Source organism: Leguminivora glycinivorella, chromosome 5 (assembly GCF_023078275.1).
Source record: "Leguminivora glycinivorella isolate SPB_JAAS2020 chromosome 5, LegGlyc_1.1, whole genome shotgun sequence".
Classification (NCBI taxonomy): Eukaryota; Metazoa; Arthropoda; class Insecta; order Lepidoptera; family Tortricidae; genus Leguminivora; species Leguminivora glycinivorella.
The window spans coordinates 22,442,254-22,464,780 of record NC_062975.1 but is presented as its reverse complement, the minus strand read 5'-3'; the positions used below and the strand labels follow the sequence as shown (position 1 = coordinate 22,464,780).

At 41.2% G+C, this 22,527-nt stretch overlaps 1 protein-coding gene across 2 annotated transcripts in view; it reads left to right on the top strand.

Moving 5' to 3' along the window:
* Nucleotides 1-1,672: 1,672 nt before the first annotated feature.
* LOC125226153 (elongation of very long chain fatty acids protein 7-like) overlaps nucleotides 1,673-22,527 on the top strand; it is a 96,368-nt gene continuing 75,513 nt past the window's right edge. Inside the window, exons 1-2 of one of the 2 annotated variants that reach the window (XM_048130052.1) lie at nucleotides 1,673-1,719; nucleotides 2,953-3,116. The gene's annotated coding sequence lies outside the window, so the exon portion shown is untranslated. Of the gene's footprint in view, nucleotides 1,720-2,952; nucleotides 3,117-14,753; nucleotides 14,983-22,527 lie in introns of those variants that run through there. The other variant, XM_048130051.1, reaches the window with a different exon arrangement.

Here is a 22,527-nt window from a genome sequence, read left to right as displayed (position 1 = left end):
GTCAGTTACAGAGATTTTAAACATTATGTTTTCTTTATTTACGTCAATCGATGCTTTTCCTTCTACATTATAACGTGTTAATTAATATTGGTGTTTTTCGATGTTTTTTTTTTAATATATGTAAGTACCTATACCTATAGGCTTTACTTAAAAATATAAGTCCAGTGACAAGTGTAACATATTTGTAATTAGTACCTGGTAGTTACAAAATAACAACACAACGTTTTAAACATAATACCTAAACACATATTATTTGTTTTTCACTTATTTTCTTATTCTTCTTATGTTATCTCTGTAGTAAGTTATGTATTTAAACTTAATATTTAATTATGAATGTACGAGTAGGTACTAGTATATCGTTATCAATCGCTTAACTTTAAAAGTATAATATTTTGGACGTTTATCGATTTATAAATCGCACATGTATATGTGTGATAATATCGTATCGTGATAATATCATAATAATGTCATATTATGACATCGCACGTCAGCGATGTCCTTTTCGTCCGAATTTATAAGCCGGGAAGAGGAAAAAACAGACTTGTATCTATTTACTACATATTTATTCCAGATATCAAAGTTCTTAGTGTATTATTAAATGCGGTGGAAATTGCAGGGTAAAACCAATTTCACACTCATCCGTAAGCTTAAGTATATTTTGTTACTTCGATTCCTAGATAAGGTATTTTTCTAGTTGACGTCTCAAGTGACTCATTGACTATTCGACGTATGAACTATAATTTGGCTGACGCGTATTCATGCAAGGAATATTTTACAAAAGAATAAGGGAAACTACCGTAATGATATGATTATTAAGATATCTATTGAAAAACAATCAAAACGAGTGAAGGAAATATCCTTATTTGAACGATTTTCATTGTTCTTCCTCGGACACGAAACCAATATAGTAGTTTAAAATTTACGGATAATGTACCTATTGTGTTGTGACATAAATAAAAACTTTTAAGAACATAGTGGACAAGCCAAAGAATCTACTAAATAGAGACATATGGAAGAAAAAAACTTGCTGCGATGACTTCAAGTAATTGGGATAAGGACAAGCAAACGATGTAGACATTACTACACTATAATAGTACTTATAAAAAAAATACATTGAAACTGAATTCATTATCACAGAATTTTTTTATGATTTACAGATCCAATAAATACAGTTAATAAATAAATATAAAAATAATACAGATTTATTCAAATTATTTATTAGGTTACCAATTCGCTGATAGACGACCGGTCTGGCTCAGTCGGTAGTGACCCTGCCTGCTAAGCCGCGGTCCTGAGTTCGAATCCCGGTAAGGGCATTTATTTGTGTGATGAGCACAGATATTTGTTCCTGAGTCATGGATGTTTTATCTATTTAAGTATGTATATCGTCGCTTAGCACCCATAGTACAAGCTTTGCTTCGTTTGGGGCTAAGTTGATCTGTGTAAGGTGTCCCCAATATTTATTTATTTAGTTCGCTATACAAGTAAACATCAAAATGTGAAATGAAAAAACGTCTCTACGTTTTGCTTTTCCATTAGAATATATTTTTTATAATCCTGGAAAATTAATAACTTTCCGTTTCCCCTTAATTTATCTCAGTTGTTTTGCAAATTGTCTTAATATGTATCAGTGATAATGGAATTAAAATTATTGTTTTAATATCTTTTACAGATTGATCTTCAAAAACTCGTATCGTATAAGAAGGCTACTTCAAGTGGGTATGTATTCATTATTTATCTACTTTTTCATACTTATTAGTTGTTATATCCTTATATTTTATACGAAAAATAGATATAATAATCTTATACTTGAAGGTTTTTATAGTACGATACGATACGATACGATCATTTATTAATAAAATAGTACATTACATCAGAGGCCGGGAAAATGATGATTTCCGGCCAAGTGGGTATATGCCGAGCGAGCGTGCGAGCGAGGCCGGATAGGGATACGAGGCCGGGAATCCGTTTTCACGCCGAGGCATGTATAGTGCTTTTCTCAAACATACAATGAAATAAAAAAAAATGCTCTAAAGGACAATATTTTATAAAAAAAAGTTACTTTGCAGGCCTAGGCCTGAAAAATAATATGAAATCCCTTTACAGTCCTCTCGAGTTGTTGCGCCCAAAAAGCGATACTTCCCAGCCCATTTTAAGGAACGTAAAGACAATATTTCATTGCATGTTTGAGAAAATATATTTTGCATGTCATTTTCTTAATTCTAGGTATGTACTTATGCTAACAAATCTGTTACATAGGTTTATCAGTCGTTTGATTAACAAACCAGTTGACTTATGTCTTTTGTCTTTTTGTATTGTTTTTTAGTTTTTTTTTTCTTTATATTCATCTTATTAGATACTAGCTTTTGCCCTCGGCTTCGCCCGCGTGAGAAAGAGACAAAAAGTAGCCTAAGTCACTCCATCCCTTAAACTATCTCCACTTAAAAAATCACGTCAATTCGTCGCTCCGTTTTGCCGTGAAAGACGGACCAACAAACAGACACACACTTTCCCATTTATAATATGAAAATGGATACTCTGATAATACCCGTGCGAAGCCAGAACAGTGTGCGTAGCCGAATGCCCAAGCACTTCACGATTCGTTCACGATTCGCTCACGATTCGTTCACGATTCACTCACGATTCGTGAGCGTTTCGTGAAGCGTTTGTGAATTCGGCTACGCTCACAGGTCATTTAGTCTATACTAATCTATACTATCTATACTTCTATACTAATATTATAAATGGGAAAGTGTGTGTGTCTGTTTGTTTGTCAGTCTTTCACGGCAAAACGGAGCGACGAATTGACGTGATTTTTTAAGTGGAGATAGTTGAAGGGATGGAGAGTGACATAGACTACTTTATGTCTCTTTCTAACGCGAGCGAAGCCGCGGGCAAAAGCTAATATGTAATAACTGAAAAGCACATGTAAACAATAAGGCATTGTTACAGGAATAACGCAATGTTGCTAAGCATCCTAGTTTACCTAGTGTACTACGCTGTGTACACCCTCCTTCTTGCCATTGGCGGTCTCTGGTGCTTTGAGGAGTGCGTGCTCACTGAAGAAGAGGAGTACGTCTTCTACACACAACAGAGGGCGCTGCCGTACTGAAACTGTAAGTATTATGTGTAAACTGATGACTGTATTCTCAAAAGTAAGGTCACGCTCATTTTGGGCGTGCATCGGGGCGGAGCGTGCGGCGTACATGTAAAAATTGTAAAACCATAGAAGCTCATACAATTGTCCTGGCCCCGTAGCCGAATGGCATTTCTCCGACACGAAAATATTCAATAGGAGGTAGGGCATAGCGAATGATATTCCGCTTTGTGTGGTAGGGCACAGCACAGCGGATATTGTCTCGCTCGAATCTAGAGCAGAGCCCAACTGGGGTAGTACCTCCGCCTTACAGAAGACCGCAGCCAAATAGCACTAGACCCTACTCATAGTGTTGTGTTCCTGTCGGTGAGTAAGGCTGCCAGAGCTCAACGAGGGTGCGGTGTGCTGATGACGGGAGGACTTACGGAACTAACTTGTTCCGTTTATTGTCCTTTGAGTCGTCGGCAACCCGAACCCTCCTTAGAACTTGTACACTCCTTTTTACTGTGTACTTAACACAGCAAAAGGGAATGTACAAGTTTCTAATGGGGTGGCAACGCGCATGTGACACTGTTTGAGTTGCAGGCGTCCATAGGTTACGGTGACCGCTTTACATCAGGCGGGCCGTATACTTGTTTGCCACCGACGTAGTATAAAAAAAAAAAACGAAACGAAAACGAAACGCCGCGTAAGGTAGTCTGCTCTGTCATGCCAATACGCAAGAGCGATAGAGATAGATATCTCGAGCGTTTCGTTTCGTGAGCGTTTCGTGAGCGTTTGTGCCATTCAGCTTACCCTGAGCCGACGCTGCAAAGAGAGGACGCACGCTCGCCCATCCCACTGCACGCCGCGCTTAACTCTCCGCTTTGAGCGTTTACTCAGGCCTTATGCTTACTTAGGCAGTAGAACTACTCAAGATTCACTGCCACTCTTAGAAAGAAGTGGAAAGAAACTGACATTGTGATATTGTAGTGTTAAGTTGCTAGCCCAAAATACAATTCTGTGGTCCTAGTGAAAAAGGGTATAACTCAAATTGACTCGGTGAATAAGGTCACAAGTCCGAGGTGGGACTTGTGCCCTTTTTCACCGAGTCAATTTGAGTTATACCCACAGAACTTAATTTAGATAGAAGAAACAAATTCATATATTTGTATAGGGGCCGAACGTGTCAAATTTTGTACTGAAGTTGATTCTTGCCTGTAATTTTAAATATGTCTCAGGCTCTTGATTGTTCATAATTTTTGTGTTGTTGCAATTGAATATCACGTAACAAGGCATTTTTTAAGTTTTGGTTGACTTCAACTTACAAAAATTGACGCCCGAAAGTTGCAAGCTGCGAGTAAAGACGGACAACTCAGTGGATTTCACTGAGTTCATTTGACACGCTAAGTAGATACGTTTGCTTGATCTATGGTATATATGACATCTGTGGTTATACCCTTTTTCACTAGGCCCACAGAATTGATCCAATGTCCCACAATCGACTTTTAGAAAATCCACGGTAAGAAAATGAACTGGTATTTACATCAGTAGTTTACGAGAGAATTTTTCACAAAATTGCGCTAAAATTTTGTGAAAAATTCTCTCGTAAACTACTGTTGTCAAAAACAAGAATTTCGTACTCAAAAATGTGGTCCGAATATTACTAGTGCAATAAGCTACTAAGAACTATAATGAACCATTTGATACAGTTGCAAAAACCATTAACAAAAAAATGGTTATTTCCTTAGTTTAGTAACTAATCAGGCGAAGTCAGTGTCAATGAAAGTGACTTAGTATTTTCACAATCTGAACAAAGTTGTTGAAGGTTGTGCCCTTGCAAAATCTAAAGTAAAATCGTAAAAAGTCACTCATCCATCAGGCGGAAATCTAACATTGAAATTTTTTATCGGATCCTTTTTGTGATACATTCGGAAATATTTCCAAAAGTTATAAAACTAACTAAGTATTAGTTTGTAAACTAGATGAAACACGGTGCAATGGTGCAGGTGCACGATGGTTAGACACAGGTTTTTTTTTAATGAAAAACAGGTAAATCATTTGGCCAAAATCTCACCTGATGGAAAGTGCCGATGCAGTCTAGGATGAAGCATGTTTACCCAAAAAATGTCTATTCACTCTTAATTTAAAAAGATCCAAATTATAGTGGGCTGGAAATAGACATGCAGGAAGTGACTTTTTAAACTGGGCGTGTCAAACACAAAATTACAAGTTAACAAAAAAATGTGTGCAAGTTACAGTAAATTTTGTGGGGATACCCAGTGGTGTTATGTTTAAATATCGAAAAAAAAAGCCATTAAATTTTGAACTTACCTAACCTCAACTTTTTAGTTTTGCTGACTATTTATTACTTAACTTGGCACGAATCGAAGAATTGGCAGCCCAAGAACCATAGCAAGAGTTGATTTTGAAAACCTCCCTGGTGTTTTGTTCGATGGAGTATCGATTCCCTTTTCAAATCAGGTTAAAAATTTGGGCGTAATTATTGATCGTACTCTATCCTGGATTCCGCAGATCAGCGAGGTGAGCAGAAGGATTTTTGCTACTGTTGGTTCTTTACGTCGAGTCCGTAACTTTCTGCCTTTGACTACTAAAATTGCGCTTGCCCAGTCTCTCCTTCTGCCCATCTTGGACTACGCTGACACTTGCTATGTAGATATCACCGAAGAGCAGTTGAACAAACTTGAACGACTCCAAAACGTTTGCATTCGATTTATATTTGGGTTGCGCAAATTTGACCACATTTCTAGTTTTCGAGCACAGCTCAAGTGGTTACCTATTCGTCTCCGACGCAATACTCATATTCTTTCTCTCTTGTATGCCACCTTGTTTCACCCTAATACTCCTTGTTATCTCAAATCCCGTTTTAAGTTTCTTTCTTCCCTTAGATGTGCGCAAAATCTGCTGCTTGTCCCACCTCCTTCCACTTCAAAATTCTACAACAACTCTTTCAGTTTTCGTGCGGTTCGACTGTGGAATAATCTGCCCATTAATATTAGACGTGCAACTTCATTACCCATTTTTAAAAAAATGTTGAAGGATCATTATTTGTCTACTTCATAAACTTTCTGTTTTCCAAGAAATTTCATGTCGTTGAAATGGTCTCCATAGTTATATCTCATATATTGTTGTATTTATTAGTATATGTAGTCTATCATAGTTTTTATATTTGTAGTATATGTATTTTATTATATTGTACATTTAGGTACTAGCCTTCTGTTATTCTTTTTTGCACCACCCGTAAATTTTATTCCGATCGCCACTCGACTATCTGAAGGTTGTCTGTAAGAGACCGCTGTTTTAGCGATAAGACCGCCTGTTGTTACCTACCACGTTGTATCTGTTCTGAATTATGTTTCTTTTCTTCTGTAGTGTGCAATAAAGTATTTTATTATTATTATTCTCTTTATTTATTTTCTTTCTTAGGCTAGGCTGTTTATAATATGAATATAAAAGTAAAATACAAAAACACATACAAAACAATATAAAACACATATAAACACATTATAAAAAACCTAACCTAGGGTGCCGCCAGCAGCGGGGCAGGGCCCAAGCTGCCGGTGGTTAGGGCTGCAGAGAGAGGAACCGTCGAACTATCCGTGCTGTGTCCAAGATCACCGCCTTCTGCATCTGGCCCTTGATCCAGCCACCTAGCGAGAGTCTCTTAAGATGTTGGTCGAGACTCTTCGCTATGAGACCGTTCGCTGAAACGACTATCGGAACAATGATCGTTGATTCAACATCCCACATGGCGGTTATCTCGTGAGCCAAGTCTAGGTACTTACTGGACTTGTCCTTCTCGGCTTTCACGAGATTCTCATCATGGGGGATGGTGATGTCAACGAGCACTGCCCGGCGTTGCAGTCGATCTATTATCACAATGTCAGGTTTATTGGCTACAATAGTCCTGTCAGTGATAATAGATCGATCCCAATAGAGCGTGGCACGACCATTTTCGAGAACTGGCGCAGGTAAGTACTTGTAGTAGGGTACTTCGCGGTCCACAAGGCCGTATTGAAGAGCAAGTTGCTGGTGAATAATCCTGGCTACGAGATTATGTCTGTGCAAGTACTCGCCGTTAGCAAGATGAGAACAACCGGAAATAATATGCCTGAGTGACTCTCCGGGACGGCGGCATGCCCGACAAATGTCGACCGTACCGTCCTTCAGGATATATTTCCGGTAGTTGTTCGTCATCATAACTTCGTCCGCAATTGCACAGGCAAAACCCTCGGTTTCTCCGAAGAGGTCCCCGAATCGTAACCAGTTCACCGATGTGAGCAGATCTACATCGGGTCCCGTGAGGGCCTTGTAGAACCGCCCGTGTAGCTGCTTGCTCTCCCATACCGCCTTGCGGTCCGCAGTACTTAGTACCACAGGTTTGCGCCAGTTCTGTTTCGCCAAGGAGAGCGGCGTGAGGTTTCCGTCCACTGCCACCACATCACGATGCATCCCGCACTCGTTGTTAAGGAAGTAATTCCTGAGATTGTACACCTCACGGTTGTGGAGATCTTTGGCGTTTAGGAAGCCTCGACCTCCGCACTTCCGTGGGATGTACAATCTCATAACAGACGAGCGCGGGTGTAACATACGGTGTGTGGTAAGCAGTGAGCGGACCCTCCGATCCAGGGCGTCCAGCTCAGTCTGGGTCCACCGTAGTATGCCAAAGGAGTATATGAGTAGAGGCATTACCCAGGCGTTAAAGGCGCGCACTTTGTTGCCTCCTGACAAAAGACTGTTAAGGACTTTTGTCAGCCGACTGAAAAAGCGCTCCTTCACCGACCGTCTAATGCCTACATCCTCAATACCCAACGACTGTGACATACCAAGGTACTTATAGGTTTCTGATTCAGAGATAGATCTGAACGACATCGTCTCAGAAAGTTGTAAATTTTCTGAATTTACAACCTCCCCCGCTGCACATGCATGACCGCACACTTATCGACACCAAACTCCATTCTGATGGCGGTACTGAAAACTTCTGTGGTTTTCAATAGCACCATCAGGTCTTGGGTGTTCGGTGCAAATAGTTTGAGATCGTCCATGTACAGAAGGTGAGAGATGACTTCACCCTCTCTCCGAAGCCGGCAACCTAGCCCAGAATCCTTCAGCAGCGTGCTGAGGGGATTCAGAGCTAGGCAGAACCATAATGGACTCAAACTGTCACCCTGGAATATTCCTCGCTCAATCCTTATGAAGTCCTGCGGGCCAGGGGGGCCATCCCTGCCTCCTGGTTGACGAAGGACTGTGGTCCACTGCCTCATACATGCAGCCAGGAAGGATATTAAAGCTGCATCAAGTTTATACAGCTCCAATACCCTTCTCAGCCATGAATGAGGCACCGAATCATAGGCCTTCTTATAGTCAATCCAAGCGGCCGAAATGGCCCCCTTGTTCCGCCGAACTTGTTGGCAGATGGTCATGTCTATGAGGAGGAGCTCTTTAGTACCACGGGACCCAACCCTACATCCATTTTGAGCGGGAGCCAGAATGTTGTTAGCGACAATATGCGCGTTAATTTTTGCTCTCAAAATGGATGTAAGGAGCTTGTAAAGTGTAGGCAAGCACGTGATGGGTCTGTAGTTTTTTGCTTCCGTGGTACTACCGGACTTATAGAGCAGGAAAGTAACACCAGTTGTTAGGGAAGGTGGGAGAGAACCAAGATCGAGGGCTTGTTGAAATTGCGTTGCCAAATGCGAGTGCGAGCATCGAAACCATTTTAGCCAGAAGTTGTGCAATCCGTCCGGTCCAGGACTTTTCCAGTTCTGGGCCGTACGGGTAGCACAACTTACGTCGTCGGGGCTGATGGTGATAGCCCCCATAGGCTCGATGCTCTCGCACTCGCGTTCGACAACGGTCATCCACTCACCCTCCGTGTGTTCGACGGGCACCGACCAGATGCTACGCCAGAAATCAGACATGGCAGTAGCATCCGGCAGCCGCACGTCAGACACACGAGGGTCGGTTTCCTCCCATCTTCGGTATACTTTCCTTTGGTCGCTTTGAAAAAGACGATTCTGCTGGAATCGGTCCACACGCTTTCTGTAGCGGCGAATACGGCTTGCCCATGCATAGACTTTCTGCTTCAGGAAGTCGATGCGCTCTGTGACATTGGCCAAATAGTCGCGGGGCCTGATGTCCGTCCCCGCGAACGCCTGGTTCACAAGCGCATTACTCGGGGGCGATTATTACCCCCTCTGAAGCAGATCAGCTTTGCAATGAGAGTCCTAAACGAGTTGATACGACGCTCGATCCGTACTTGCCATGCAGGGACACCTTCGGCGGTCCTAGTTGCACGGTCAGCGTCCGGAAACTTGACTCGAGCAACACGGCACGCCGCGATGGCCCCGCAGTACATGATCGAGTGTGTATCATCTAGATCTTTACTAGTCCGCATATATGGATCTAGTAAAGCATTTAAGGCTCCTATTAGCGCTAGATTGCGTCTATTCATAGGCAGACGTGGTAATCGTGGCCTAGGATTGCTTGTGGAGCGATACTGCGTAATCGCCTCTTCCAAAGACCTCCTCAGTTGCTCATTGGCAGGCTCACTCTCGCTCTGACTCGCGAAGTCCCCGCCGTCGTTACCGGAATCAACCCGCGGCGCCTCCGGTGCCAGGTCGGGTTCGGGCACCGGGTCCGGCGACATGGCGGGCAAATCCCGCCCCGAGGCAGGGTCCGCGCGAGTAGCGAGAGCCTCCTGGCGGAGCCGATCAAGTGTGGCGTCATCCAACCGCTTTGACCGCTGAATGACGCGCACCTGATCCGATAGCCGCTGCTCCGATACGGTGGTGGATGGCTCGAGTGCCTGAAACAGAGGCAGCATTCTCGAACGGTACGCGGATAGCCGGGTTCCCCCCTCTGTGGCCCCGTAATAGGCGCGCATGACATTCTCGTTTATTTCTCGAGTCCATGTCATGCGACGCACTACACCACCGGCAGCGGGAGCCGTGGGCGGGGCAGGATGTCCCGCAGGCCCCAAGCGTGCCGGCAGCGGTGGCCGCCCTCGTCGCGCAGGTGGTGGCGGCGGCGGCGGCGGCGGCCCGCTCTCGTCGCTGGACCCGTCGGTGTCGGGCGCCGTGGCGAACTCGTCGCCCGACGAGGATGCGGACGGGGAGCTGGACGAGGCGGGCGGGGATGGTGGGCGTGCGTTTCTTTGTGCCGCTTTGGTGCGTGATCTTGTTATCATTTTCACAAATTTCACAATGCACTTATCGCCGTTTGACAGTTCATGCTGATATCCGTGTATTTTGATAATTGTACCGTTGCATGTTCATTGTTGTACATGATTTAATGTAGCGTAAGAAATACACAAAAACTGAACCACAAAAACCAAGAACAGCGATAAAAATACTATAAAAATAAATAAAATTGTGAAAATTTATCCAAAGACACGTCCGTCAGTGTCAGCGGGTTTTTTTTTATTATTATTATTATTTCCTTTATTTATTTCTTTTCTTAGATTAGGTTTTTTACAATATGAGTATAAAAGTAAAATAAAATAAAACACTTACAAAACAATATAAAACATATAAACACATTATAAAAAACCTAACCTAGGGTGCCGCCAGCAGCGGGGCAGGGCCCAAGCTGCCGGTGGTTAGGGCTGCAGAGAGAGGAACCGTCGGACTATCCGCGCTGTGTCCAAAATCACCGCCTTCTGCATCTGGCCCTTGATCCAACCACCGAGCGAGAGTCTCTTAAGATGTTGGTCGAGACTCTTCGCTATGAGACCGTTCGCTGAAACGACTATCGGGACAATGATCGTTGAATCAACATCCCACATGGTGGTTATCTCGTGAGCCAAGTCTAGGTACTTACTGGACTTGTCCTTCTCGGCTTTCACGAGATTCTCATCATGGGGGATGGTGATGTCAACGAGCACGGCCCGGCGTTGCGGTCGATCTATTATCACAATGTCAGGCTTATTGGCTACAATAGTCCTGTCAGTGATAATAGATCGATCCCAATAGAGCGTGGCACGGCCATTTTCAAGAACTGGCGCAGGTAAGTACTTGTAGTACGGTACTTCGCCGTCCACAAGGCCGTATTGAAGAGCAAGCTGCTGGTGAATGATCCGGGCTACGAGATTATGCCTGTGCAAGTACTCACCGTTAGCAAGATGAGAACAACCGGAAATGATATGCCTGAGTGATTCTCCGGGACGGCGGCATGCCCGACAAATGTCGACCGTGCCGTCCTTCAGGATATATTTCCGGTAGTTGTTCGTCATCATAACTTCGTCCGCAATTGCACAGGCAAAACCCTCAGTTTCTCCGAAGAGGTCCCCGAATCGTAACCAGTTCACCGATGCGAGCAGGTCTACATCGGGTCCCGTGAGGGCCTTGTAGAACCGCCCGTGTAGCTGCTTGCTCTCCCATACCGCCCTGCGGTCCGCAGTACTTAGTACCACAGGTTTGCGCCAGTTCTCTTTCGCCAAGGAGAGCGGCGTGAGGTTTCCGTCCACTGCCACCACATCACGATGCATCCCACACTCGTTGTTAAGGAAGTAATTCCTGAGATTGTACACCTCACGGTTGTGGAGATTTTTGGCGTTTAGGAAGCCTCGACCTCCGCACTTCCGTGGGATGTACAATCTCATAACAGACGAGCGCGGGTGTAACATACGGTGTGTGGTAAGCAGTGACCGGACCCTCCGATCCAGGGCGTCCAGCTCGGTCTGGGTCCACCTTAGTATGCCAAAGGAGTATGTGAGTAGAGGCATTACCCAGGCGTTAAAGGCGCGCACTTTATTGCCTCCTGACAAAAGACTGTTAAGGACTTTTGTGAGCCGACTGAAAAAGCGCTCCTTCACCGACCGTCTAATGCCAACATCCTCAATACCCAACGACTGTGACATACCAAGGTACTTATAGGTTTCTGATTCAGAGATAGATCTGAACGACATCGTCTCAGAAAGTTGTAAATTTTCTGAATTTACAACCTCCCCCGCTGTACATGCATAACCGCACACTTATCGACACCAAACTCCATTCTGATGGCGGTACTGAAAACTTCTGTGGTTTTCAATAGCACCATCAGGTCTTGGGTGTTCGGTGCAAATAGTTTGAGATCGTCCATGTACAGAAGGTGAGAGATGACTTCACCCTCTCTCCGAAGCCGGCAACCTAGCCCAGAATCCTTCAGCAGGGTGCTGAGGGGATTCAGAGCTAGGCAGAACCATAATGGACTCAGACTGTCACCCTGGAATATTCCTCGCTCAATCCTTATGCAGTCCTGCGGGCCAGTGGGGTCATCCCTGCCTCCTGGTTGACGAAGGACTGTGGTCCACTGCCTCATACATGCAGCCAGGAAGGATATTAAAGCTGCATCAAGTTTATACAGCTCCAATACCCTTCTCAGCCATGAATGAGGCACCGAATCATAGGCCTTCTTATAGTCAATCCAAGCGGCCGAGATGGCCCCCTTGTTCCGCCGAACTTGTTGGCAAATGGTCATGTCTATGAGGAGGAGCTCTTTAGTACCACGGGACCCAACCCTACATCCATTTTGAGCGGGGGCCAGAATGTTGTTAGCGACAATATGCGCGTTAATTTTTGCTCTCAAAATGGATGTAAGGAGCTTGTAGAGTGTAGGCAAGCACGTGATGGGTCTGTAGTTTTTTGCTTCCGTGGTACTACCGGACTTGTAGAGCAGGAAAGTAACACCAGTTGTTAAGGAAGGTGGGAGAGAACCAAGATCGAGGGCTTGTTGAAATTGCGTTGCCAAACGCGAGTGCGAGCATCGAAACCATTTTAGCCAGAAGTTGTGCAATCCGTCAGGTCCAGGACTTTTCCAGTTCTGGGCCGTACGGGTAGCACAACTTACGTCGTCGGGGCTGATGGTGATAGCCCCCATAGGTTCGATGTTCTCGCACTCGCGTTCGACAACGGTCATCCACTCACCCTCCGTGTGTTCGACGGGCACCGACCAGATGCTACGCCAGAAATCAGACATGGCAGTAGCATCCGGCAGCCGCACGTCAGACACACGAGGGTCGGTTTCCTCCCACCTCCGGTATACTTTCCTTTGGTCGCTTTGAAAAAGACGATTCTGCTGGAATCGGTCCACACGCTTTCTGTAGCGGCGAATACGGCTTGCCCATGCATAGACTTTCTGCTTCAGGAAGTCGATGCGCTCTGTGACATTGGCCAAATAGTCGCGGGGCCTGATGTCCGTCCCCGCGAACGCCTGGTTCACAAAGCGCATTACTCGGGGGCGATTATTACCCCCTCTGAAGCAGATCAGCTTTGCAATGAGAGTCCTAAACGAGTTGATACGACGCTCGATCCGTACTTGCCATGCAGGGACACCTCCGACGGTCCTAGTTGCACGGTCAGCGTCCGGAAACTTGACTCGAGCAACACGGCACGCCGCGATGGCTCCGCAGTACATGATCGAGTGTGTATCATCTAGATCTTTACTAGTCCGTATAAATGGCTCTAGTAAAGCGTTTAAGGCTCCCATTAACGCTAGATTGCGTCTATTCATAGGCAGACGTGGTAATCGTGGCCTAGGATTGTTTGTGGAGCGATACTGCGTAATCGCCTCTTCCAAAGACCTCCTCAGTTGCTCATTGGCAGGCTCACTCTCGCTCTGACTCGCGAAGTCCCCGCCGTCGTTACCGGAATCAACCCACGGCGCCTCCGGTGCCAGGTCGGGTTCGGGCACCGGGTCCGGCGACATGGCGGGCAAATCCCGCCCCGAGGCGGGGTCCGCGCGAGTAGCGAGAGCCTCCTGGCGGAGCCGATCAAGTGTGGCGTCATCCAACCGCTTTGACCGCTGAATGACGCGCACCTGATCCGATAGCCGCTGCTCCGACACGGTGATGGATGGCTCGAGTGCCTGGAACAGAGGTAGCATTCTTGAACGGTACGCGGATAGCCGGGTTCCCCCCTCTGTGGCCCCGTAATAGGCGCGCATGACATTCTCGTTTATTTGTCGAGTCCATGTCATGCGACGCACTACACCACCGGCAGCGGGAGCCGTGGGCGGGGCAGGATGTCCCGCAGGCCCCAAGCGTGCCGGCAGCGGTGGCCGCCCTCGTCGCGCAGGTGGTGGCGGCGGCGGCGGCGGCGGCCCGCTCTCGTCGCTTGACCCGTCGGTGTCGGGCGCCGTGGCGAACTCGTCGCCCGACGAGGATGCGGACGGGGAGCTGGACGAGGCGGGCGGGGATGGTGGGCGTGCGATTATTATTATTATTATTATTATTAATTCTCGAATTTTCTTGTATTCATATTTTGTAAGTATATTTTGTACTGCAAAAACACCTTTACTACTTACATATTTATTTGTGTATGAAAGGTCTTACATTATTTTGGCAGGTTCAACGCTAATAACATATATTTACATACATACAACCGATGGTAAAGAAATAGGAATGAAAATAATATTTTTATAATTTATGTAGATTCATAAAATTCGCCGTCACATTTTTTATGTCATTCCAGAGTACAGTGTGACGCAGACAGACTCTTCTGAACACGCATCTAACACCCAGTTATCCATCAAATTAAACATTGCAAAACCAGAAGTTATGCAAAATTTGTAATGAAATTCCGATAACACGGACGAAGCAAGGCCGAAAGCATAGTCTCCCCCCTACGAGTAATTAGGAGTGAGTCCTCTGATTTCGTTCAGTACTCTGTGGCAAGCCGTCCGCACAACTTAGGGTTTGCTCATACATATATGCAGTTTTTTTTTCTAATGTTTACTAGTACTTATCTAATAGCGGATATACACACATAAATATAAATATAGTTTTTTCGTGTGCTTTAAGAAATGGAATTTCGATAGTTGGTTTTTAGTGCGATGTTTTTGACTCGGCTAGTTTGTGGGAAATAAATTAGTTTGAGGAAGTGGTTTTTTATCCTGACTCTTATAGGGTAAGTATATTAAATGTTATTTATAAATATTTTGTAATTTTGAAGTCGTAATTATTGTGAAATTATTTCCGACTATAATAACACATAATAATTTGAAGAGAAGTATCATAATAACAGTTTATTTTAGGATTTTATTTTATTTTATTTCGACTTAAGGTGTTAACAATTTTTGCAGTCTACGATCAAAAATCTGAAGATATTATTTTTCTTATATTTAGTATTAAATAAAATGTTTAAATTAAATCACTTACTAAATACTAATAGAATTCATTACAAAACTGAATTTTGGTTAAGTTTGATATTTACTCAAGGTTCGAGTCCTGGGGGCCGATTTTTGAGTCTCACGGCGTTCGAATTCAGAAAATTGTCACTGATAATAATAGGCGATTCACCGTTTTCAACCGGTATTTTAGTGACAGTGAGACTCAAAAATCGGCCCCCTGGTTAGGTTTTTCTTGTATGATAAGACGAATAATCAGTTTTTTTTTAAATGAACATTACACGGGCTTATATGTACCTACCTACAAATCATACATTGATCACAATTTGATAAAAGAAAAGAAAATATTTTAAATATTGTCTTTTTTCAATCCAAACCTTCAGTTAAAATGTCTTTTAAAGTGTATTTCATACGAAATGCAGAAGTAGAAAACACAGTAACAAGTTTTCTTACAGTAAATAATATGAAGTATCTAACACGAAGAGATAGATATTTCAATCATTCAGTTACATATTTATTTAAACACCTCAAAGAAAACCTCTAGTTATTTGACCTCTGATGAAATTAAAGATTTAACTTTAAAAACAACGTTTGACCTTCTTTGAGCAACTTTCAATGAATATTGGAAAGATTGAGAACACTACGGTCCATTTTAGTCATATGTAAACGGAAAACCTTCAATAAAAAAGCGATCGTTTTAAGGCCGGCAACCCCTAGGTATCCATCAATTAGGGTAATTGCTTACCTTCAGATTTGCCTACTCGTTTCTGTCATATTCCAGTCATAAGAATGGAAAATAACATAATTACACACAAAATCCATACTCATAAAATTCAAATATACATACATACTATACAGACATACATAGAGTTATATGAAATTTTTGTAGCTAAGAATGTTGAGGGCTTAACTCAAATTATGTAGTCTTATTATTTTGTCAGTTTAAAATAAAAAGTTGCAGTTATTTTATTACGTTATATTTTCCCCATAATCCAATGAAGTCAAATCCAACTTTGTTTTGTTTTTTCTTAAAGAAAAATGTATGCAAATAAAATAAGAGTAAAATCTCTCCTGTAGTATGTTTGCGGCAATCTTTCACATTCACTGTCCACTGCTATTGAGCAATGTTACATATTCGTTCTTCAGTTGTTTTAAAATAATACTCTTAAGGGCCACTTAGGGCTGCGCTCCAAAACAGGTATCGCATATGTTGGTGTGAAGGCAGCCAAGCTCAAGTGGGATTGGGCGGGACACGTCTGTCGGATGCATCCGGAGAGATGGGCCAAGGTAGCGACCGAATGGGTGCCACAAACTACCAGAGGCCGAGGTAGACCAAAGATGAGATGGCGGAAAGACCTAGACTCATTTTGTGGCGGCTGGCGAGAGCATGCACGGAGCCGTGACGAGTGGCAGAAAACAGGGGAGGCCTTTGCCCAGCAGTGGAACACACTAGAGGCTATTTAAAAAAAAAAGGGCCACTTGCACTAACGAAAATGGAGGGCTAACCCGAGGGTTAACCCACCATTTTATATAGAATTTGACAGATGACAGCCCACTAACCCCCCCCTCCCTTTTTTTTTGTTTTTGATGACAGCCCACTAACTCTGAGTTTAGCCTAACTGTTTTTACATCCTACTCCTCACTCGATATTATTAGAAGTCTGAGCCTAGATACTTATATGAGCTTAATTTTCAAATATTACGTTTCGTTTTTACTTGAATTTATTTATATAAACGTGTTTCCAAACGTTCCACTTGGTGCGCTGTTTGAAATCCCATACAAAAACAACTGATACTAACTTTACTGGTCCAAAAAATCATATATTTTAGTTAATTTTCAAACGGAAACTTATCATTTTTATATTCTTATAGTATCGTTCGAGTTGCAAATGTTGTACTTGAACCCTTCTACGCACAATATTGTGTCTTGATATTTCGTATTCCAAATGTTTTCTATATAATGTTATGCGAAGTATAAGAACAAAATAAATGAAGATTTTGAATATTTTCGAGTATAATTTAAATGACGTATACCTAACAATGGGCAAAAAAATATCCTTACTTCGGTTGCCAACTAGTTGTCTTTGAACTTGATCTCGAGTTCATAGTTATACAATATTACCTATGTGTTTTTGCTTAAATGTGAGTGTGCACGGGAAAACGTCCCACTTTGTCGATTGCTATAAAGCCGCTTTGTCAATTTAATACAAGAAAATCTCGCCTTAATTGTAACCGACAAAGTGGGACGTTTTACTAAACACACTCACAAATATTCAAGGTGTAAAACATATTCGGTATCGTTTTTTTTTTTTATAAGGGAGATGAAAAAAACGTAAAAACTGTTTGGAGTGTTAGCGGAGTTTAATAATAATATTATGTACATTGTTTGACAAAATTGCAACGGATTTAGATTATCTTTTCAAACTTTTTTTTTACCCTTTCTTAATTAAAACACGCAACATAATAACATCATTGAAATCACGGTGCACAAAATAATTTTATTTTGGCAAAGTGCATCATACACGTAATCTCAGGTTTTAACAAATATTTTTCTTTAAACATAAAACATTAACACTTAACACAGCTCATATTTATTTATTTAATGATTATGAGTTATAAGAAAATCCGGTTTATTCATGTTGATCACGCAATTCATGTAATAATAGGTACTTCCTGTTATTACAGATTACTAGATATCAATTAACACAGATGTTTAATAAAAAAAATGCTAATGTTTTGCATTATTGTTTTAACGCAATAATCTGAAAATTCAAAGATCAACAATTCGCTATGACAATTGTAAAATAACCAATTTTTTTTTCAATGTGCAGCACACCCTGTAAATAATATTTAAATATTTAAAAAGTAAATATTTCATGAATTTAATTAATTATTTTATTTTACAGTAGGTACCTGAATCGGAAATAAATGCAAGTAATAATAAATAGTTACAATAATTCACATTTAAAAACGTCAATAAAATCATGAAAAAAATTCAGATTGTCTCTAAAATCTTTAAAAAGCGCGAAAACTACATAAAACTCGTACAAAAAATCTTCATAAACATAAACACACGCACAGAGCACATGACAGTGCTCAATTTTTAGCATCAAACAGATTGTAAGAAACCGAAATAGTGACATCTCTGTAACAGAGATGTTAAACTACAGTGACAAGTTGCTAACCCATCGCACATACCACAACCCAAAATCCCAATCTACTTTTATGACACCAAAGAGAGGAATAAGGGTGGTAGAATTCTTAGCACGATACCACACTGGGAAAATACTAGAAAAAAAAATCAGGAAAAAACACTAGTTTCCCTAACGTGATAATAACCCGAAATAATGTCTAGGTCCTTATTTCCTTAAAATCAAGGGTACACAACTCTCTGTAACAGTTTTGTAACATTATTATCTAATTTGCAGTTCCCGACTCGGAAGGAATTGGAAGTAGAAGTTTGAGCGTTTCGAAGTCCTTGGATCGCAATATCCTGTCGGTTGCGTGCGCGCATTGCACAATGATACTGGCTATTGCTGAGATTCTTGGCCGTATTTGATGCAAATCATATGGCGGATGGTTAATTAATTTAAGTAATACAAAAAAATATATGCTTAAAAAATTCGGATAAATTAACTGTTTAAATAATCATTAAAAACATCGATTGGCCCGCATTTGACACGCAAATCAATCATATAGTTATGGACGGTTAATTCATTAAAATTAAACACTAAAAATTGTCACATGAATAATTGTCATTATCCAAATCACCAAGTAAAATAGTTCGTCCACAAACACAGCAGAAAGAAAATCCTATCAGATATTAAGATTTTTTTATTAGCTTGTATTAGTGGGCGTGCGTGCGCGCATTGCGAAATGATACTGGCTATTGCTGCTAAAAAATTAATATATTATCACTTAAAAATACTGACAACATTGTAGAATATGCTACAATCAACAAATAACCGTTATTAAAACATCGTTTGGACTGCATTTGACGCGCAAATAAATCATATGACTATAAACGGTTGATTAATTTAAATTAAACACTAAAATAGTCACTCATGAATAAATCCAAATCATCGCATAAAAATACTGTAATATACTTCGACCATAAATCAACTGTAGTAGAAAAAAAATCCTATACTTAAGCAAATTTATATTAAAAATGCGATCTAAATTATGTCATTAAAAATATTGTATTTAAAAAAAAGTGAATAAGTACCTACTTATTTGCTGTTATATATTTTGTAGCAACAAGTATGTAGCAACTGTCACGTAGGTAATGTATCCCTGAAACGGATGGGCCGATTTTGATTCAGTTTTTATACATGGATGTATAATTTGTTGTGCACATACAGACATATAATCACGCCTGCATCCCATAAAGGGGTAGGCAGTGCACATGAACCACCAAGTTTGGGACTCCATACAAAAACGGATTGAAAGAAATCGAAATTGTGACATTGCAGTGACAGGTTGCCAGCCTCTCGCCTACGCCACAATTAACCCATATCCTCACAGTCGACTTCTACGACACTCATCACGGAAAGAAAGGGGGTGGTGAAATTCTTAACCGTCACCACATTTGGTTCTTAACAATACATATTAGGCATTATTTCCAGGAAAATATATTTTTGGTTATTATAAGTTCAGCGGTAAAAGATAATTGTAAGGATCACTTGTATTTATTTACATTTATTAAAATAATGTATTCTTTCGCAAAGGAAGATACTCGTACGCATATCTGGTTTAGCATAACAAGTTCTAGTATTTCCATTGGAGACTTTTTACGCAATATTATTGTACTTAGGTACATCTACTTCCTGATAGGAATTTTAATTCAAGCCTATAACCGTTTCTCCAAGTAGCTTTTAATAGGTACCTATTACCTACTTTATAAACTGAAATAGATACCATACACTAAAGAAAAAGCGATCAAGCCCACTGGTGGCAAAGCCGGGTCTCCAGTTATCTATTTCAGTTTATAATTTATATATACATACTATATAGTAATGTTACTACTAAACAAACAAATCAAAAAATATTTTGAAAATAATTTGATTTGTTCCTTACGTCGAGGTAATACTTTTTTACATTTTCTCGAAGTCGCTTAAGATACATTAAAAAAGTCAAATAAATGCATTTTGTCACTCCAGGCGGGCAAGCACGGTCGCGTGATAAACGATATAACGTCAGGTCGTCCTTTTCGCACCACTTGTAAGTGCATGCGATAGGCACGTACTGATGTGATAAAGTTTATACCACCACTTATACAACATTATTTAAATTACAAAATGCTAAAATATTCCGACAAGACGATACGGTACAGGTCAATTCTCGATACAAACGCTCTCGACTATTTCCTCCCTGGTTTTTGAAGATAGAGCAATGATTTTTTTTTAACACAGATTATTATTATTTTTATCTGTGTCGGACCGTTTTGATTTTTTTGCTGTTATTATTTTAAAAGACGCTAGAGCCAATAAAACATTTCTAAAAACGGCCTTTTTCAATATGGCTCAAAAAAAGGTGTGATACTCAAGATCGGTAACAATTAGCCAAAAAATCTAAATGGTCGGACACAGATTATTTCATTGTTATTCAGATTCTCAAATTTCGTTCGGGTTAAATAAGTTTTGAAGGAGGAAACAGTCTAGAGCGGAACCTCGATTTTAAAGATTTTTTCGCAATATCTTTTAACTGAGTTGTTCTTAATGGACATTTTTTTTTCGATAAATCTAGGCAATAACACTAGTATATTTAACTGAAATTCCCAAATTTAAAGGGGGACTCCTTTCCATTTTAGCATTTTCGCTCCCGTAGCGTCTTAAAACAACACAATCGAAAATATCAAATTATTTACAAAACAATAACAAAGATAATTCGAATAACGGTCCCTTAATTTTTTTGAGTCACGCCACCTATCTGTCAAGGACGTAAACTGTGATTATAAATTTGGAACGAGATGGCAGTGACCTCCATAGCTAGGGTTTGGTCAAATTTGGCCGCGAGGCCGCCCAGTCCAATGGCCAACCTCAGAAGGTTGTGTTACAAAATCTCTTTTGTAATATGTATATTATGATTTTTAAGATTCACATTCTTAACGGATGATTTGATCCGTTGTTTATTGATCTTTTGCATGTTTGCATTAAGTTACTCGTGAATGCAACGCCATCTAGAAGTGAAGACTACGAAATTACATGTAATGTGAAGCATGACCATAATTTCATTCTATCTGCTTCATACTATACTAAAGTGAGCTGTCACCGCACTGTACATCAAAATAATAGCGCCCTCTTGACAAGTCATACACCCTGTTTTTATTGAATTCCGTTAACTTTAAGGGAAGATACTTTAGTTCAAATACAATCAATTTCTCTAAGAAGCTAGCCTCTAACTCTTACTCCGTTTTCACATTATCCGATCCAATATCGGATGTAGGAAGGATTTCAATAAAAAAACGCACTTACGGTTATCGAATTATTAATAAAAAATTATTACTGAACACGTGTGTGGCATCCCTTACCACTTCATAATGTTATTTGTTCTGACATGTGCCGTCAAACACTTGAAAATGACTTTTCCCCTCACTAGCTCGGAAACACGTGTTTTGTCCTTTAATACCAGCGGGTAAAAACGCATTTTATTCACTAGTGGGTAAAGTAATTTGACCTTGAATAAAGTCAAATTAATTTCTTTAAAATTGATAAAAGTAGGTGAATCTAGTAATAAAGATGATTTACCTCCTGTGGAACTACTGGAAGCAGTGATAAACGCATTTTTCGCGTTGTAGTTTCCTCGCTATAGTGAGGGGAAAAGTTTTGTGTTACACTCGGGTGCAAATGTATTTTACTTCTCATGTGTTAAAAAACTCGTAAGTTCAGGATTCCATTCTCGAACCACTCGCTTCGCTCGTGGTTTAACTATAGGATCCTTTCAGTTGCTCGGTTTTCAATTCCACACTCGGCGTTAAAATAAGTACAACTTTGCCCCCTTGTGTAACAAATAACTATAATGTTATGATTAAGGTCCTCTCACACTAATTAATCCATTCATTATGTATGGAAACGAAAAAAATATTTCGAATTTAACAAAAAGCGATATACAGGGTGGTTCCTGATGATGAACCTAACTGCGTGTCGAATTTAACGGAAAACAAACAACACGGTGTATATTTCTGGCCCTGTAGCCGAATGGTATTTCTGCGACGCAAAACGCCACCAAAACGCCGCAGAAATGTAGTCTGGCTCTGTCGCGAGAGCTACGAAAGAGATATTATCGTGAGCGTTTCGTGAGCGTTTGTGCATTCGGCTACGCACAGTG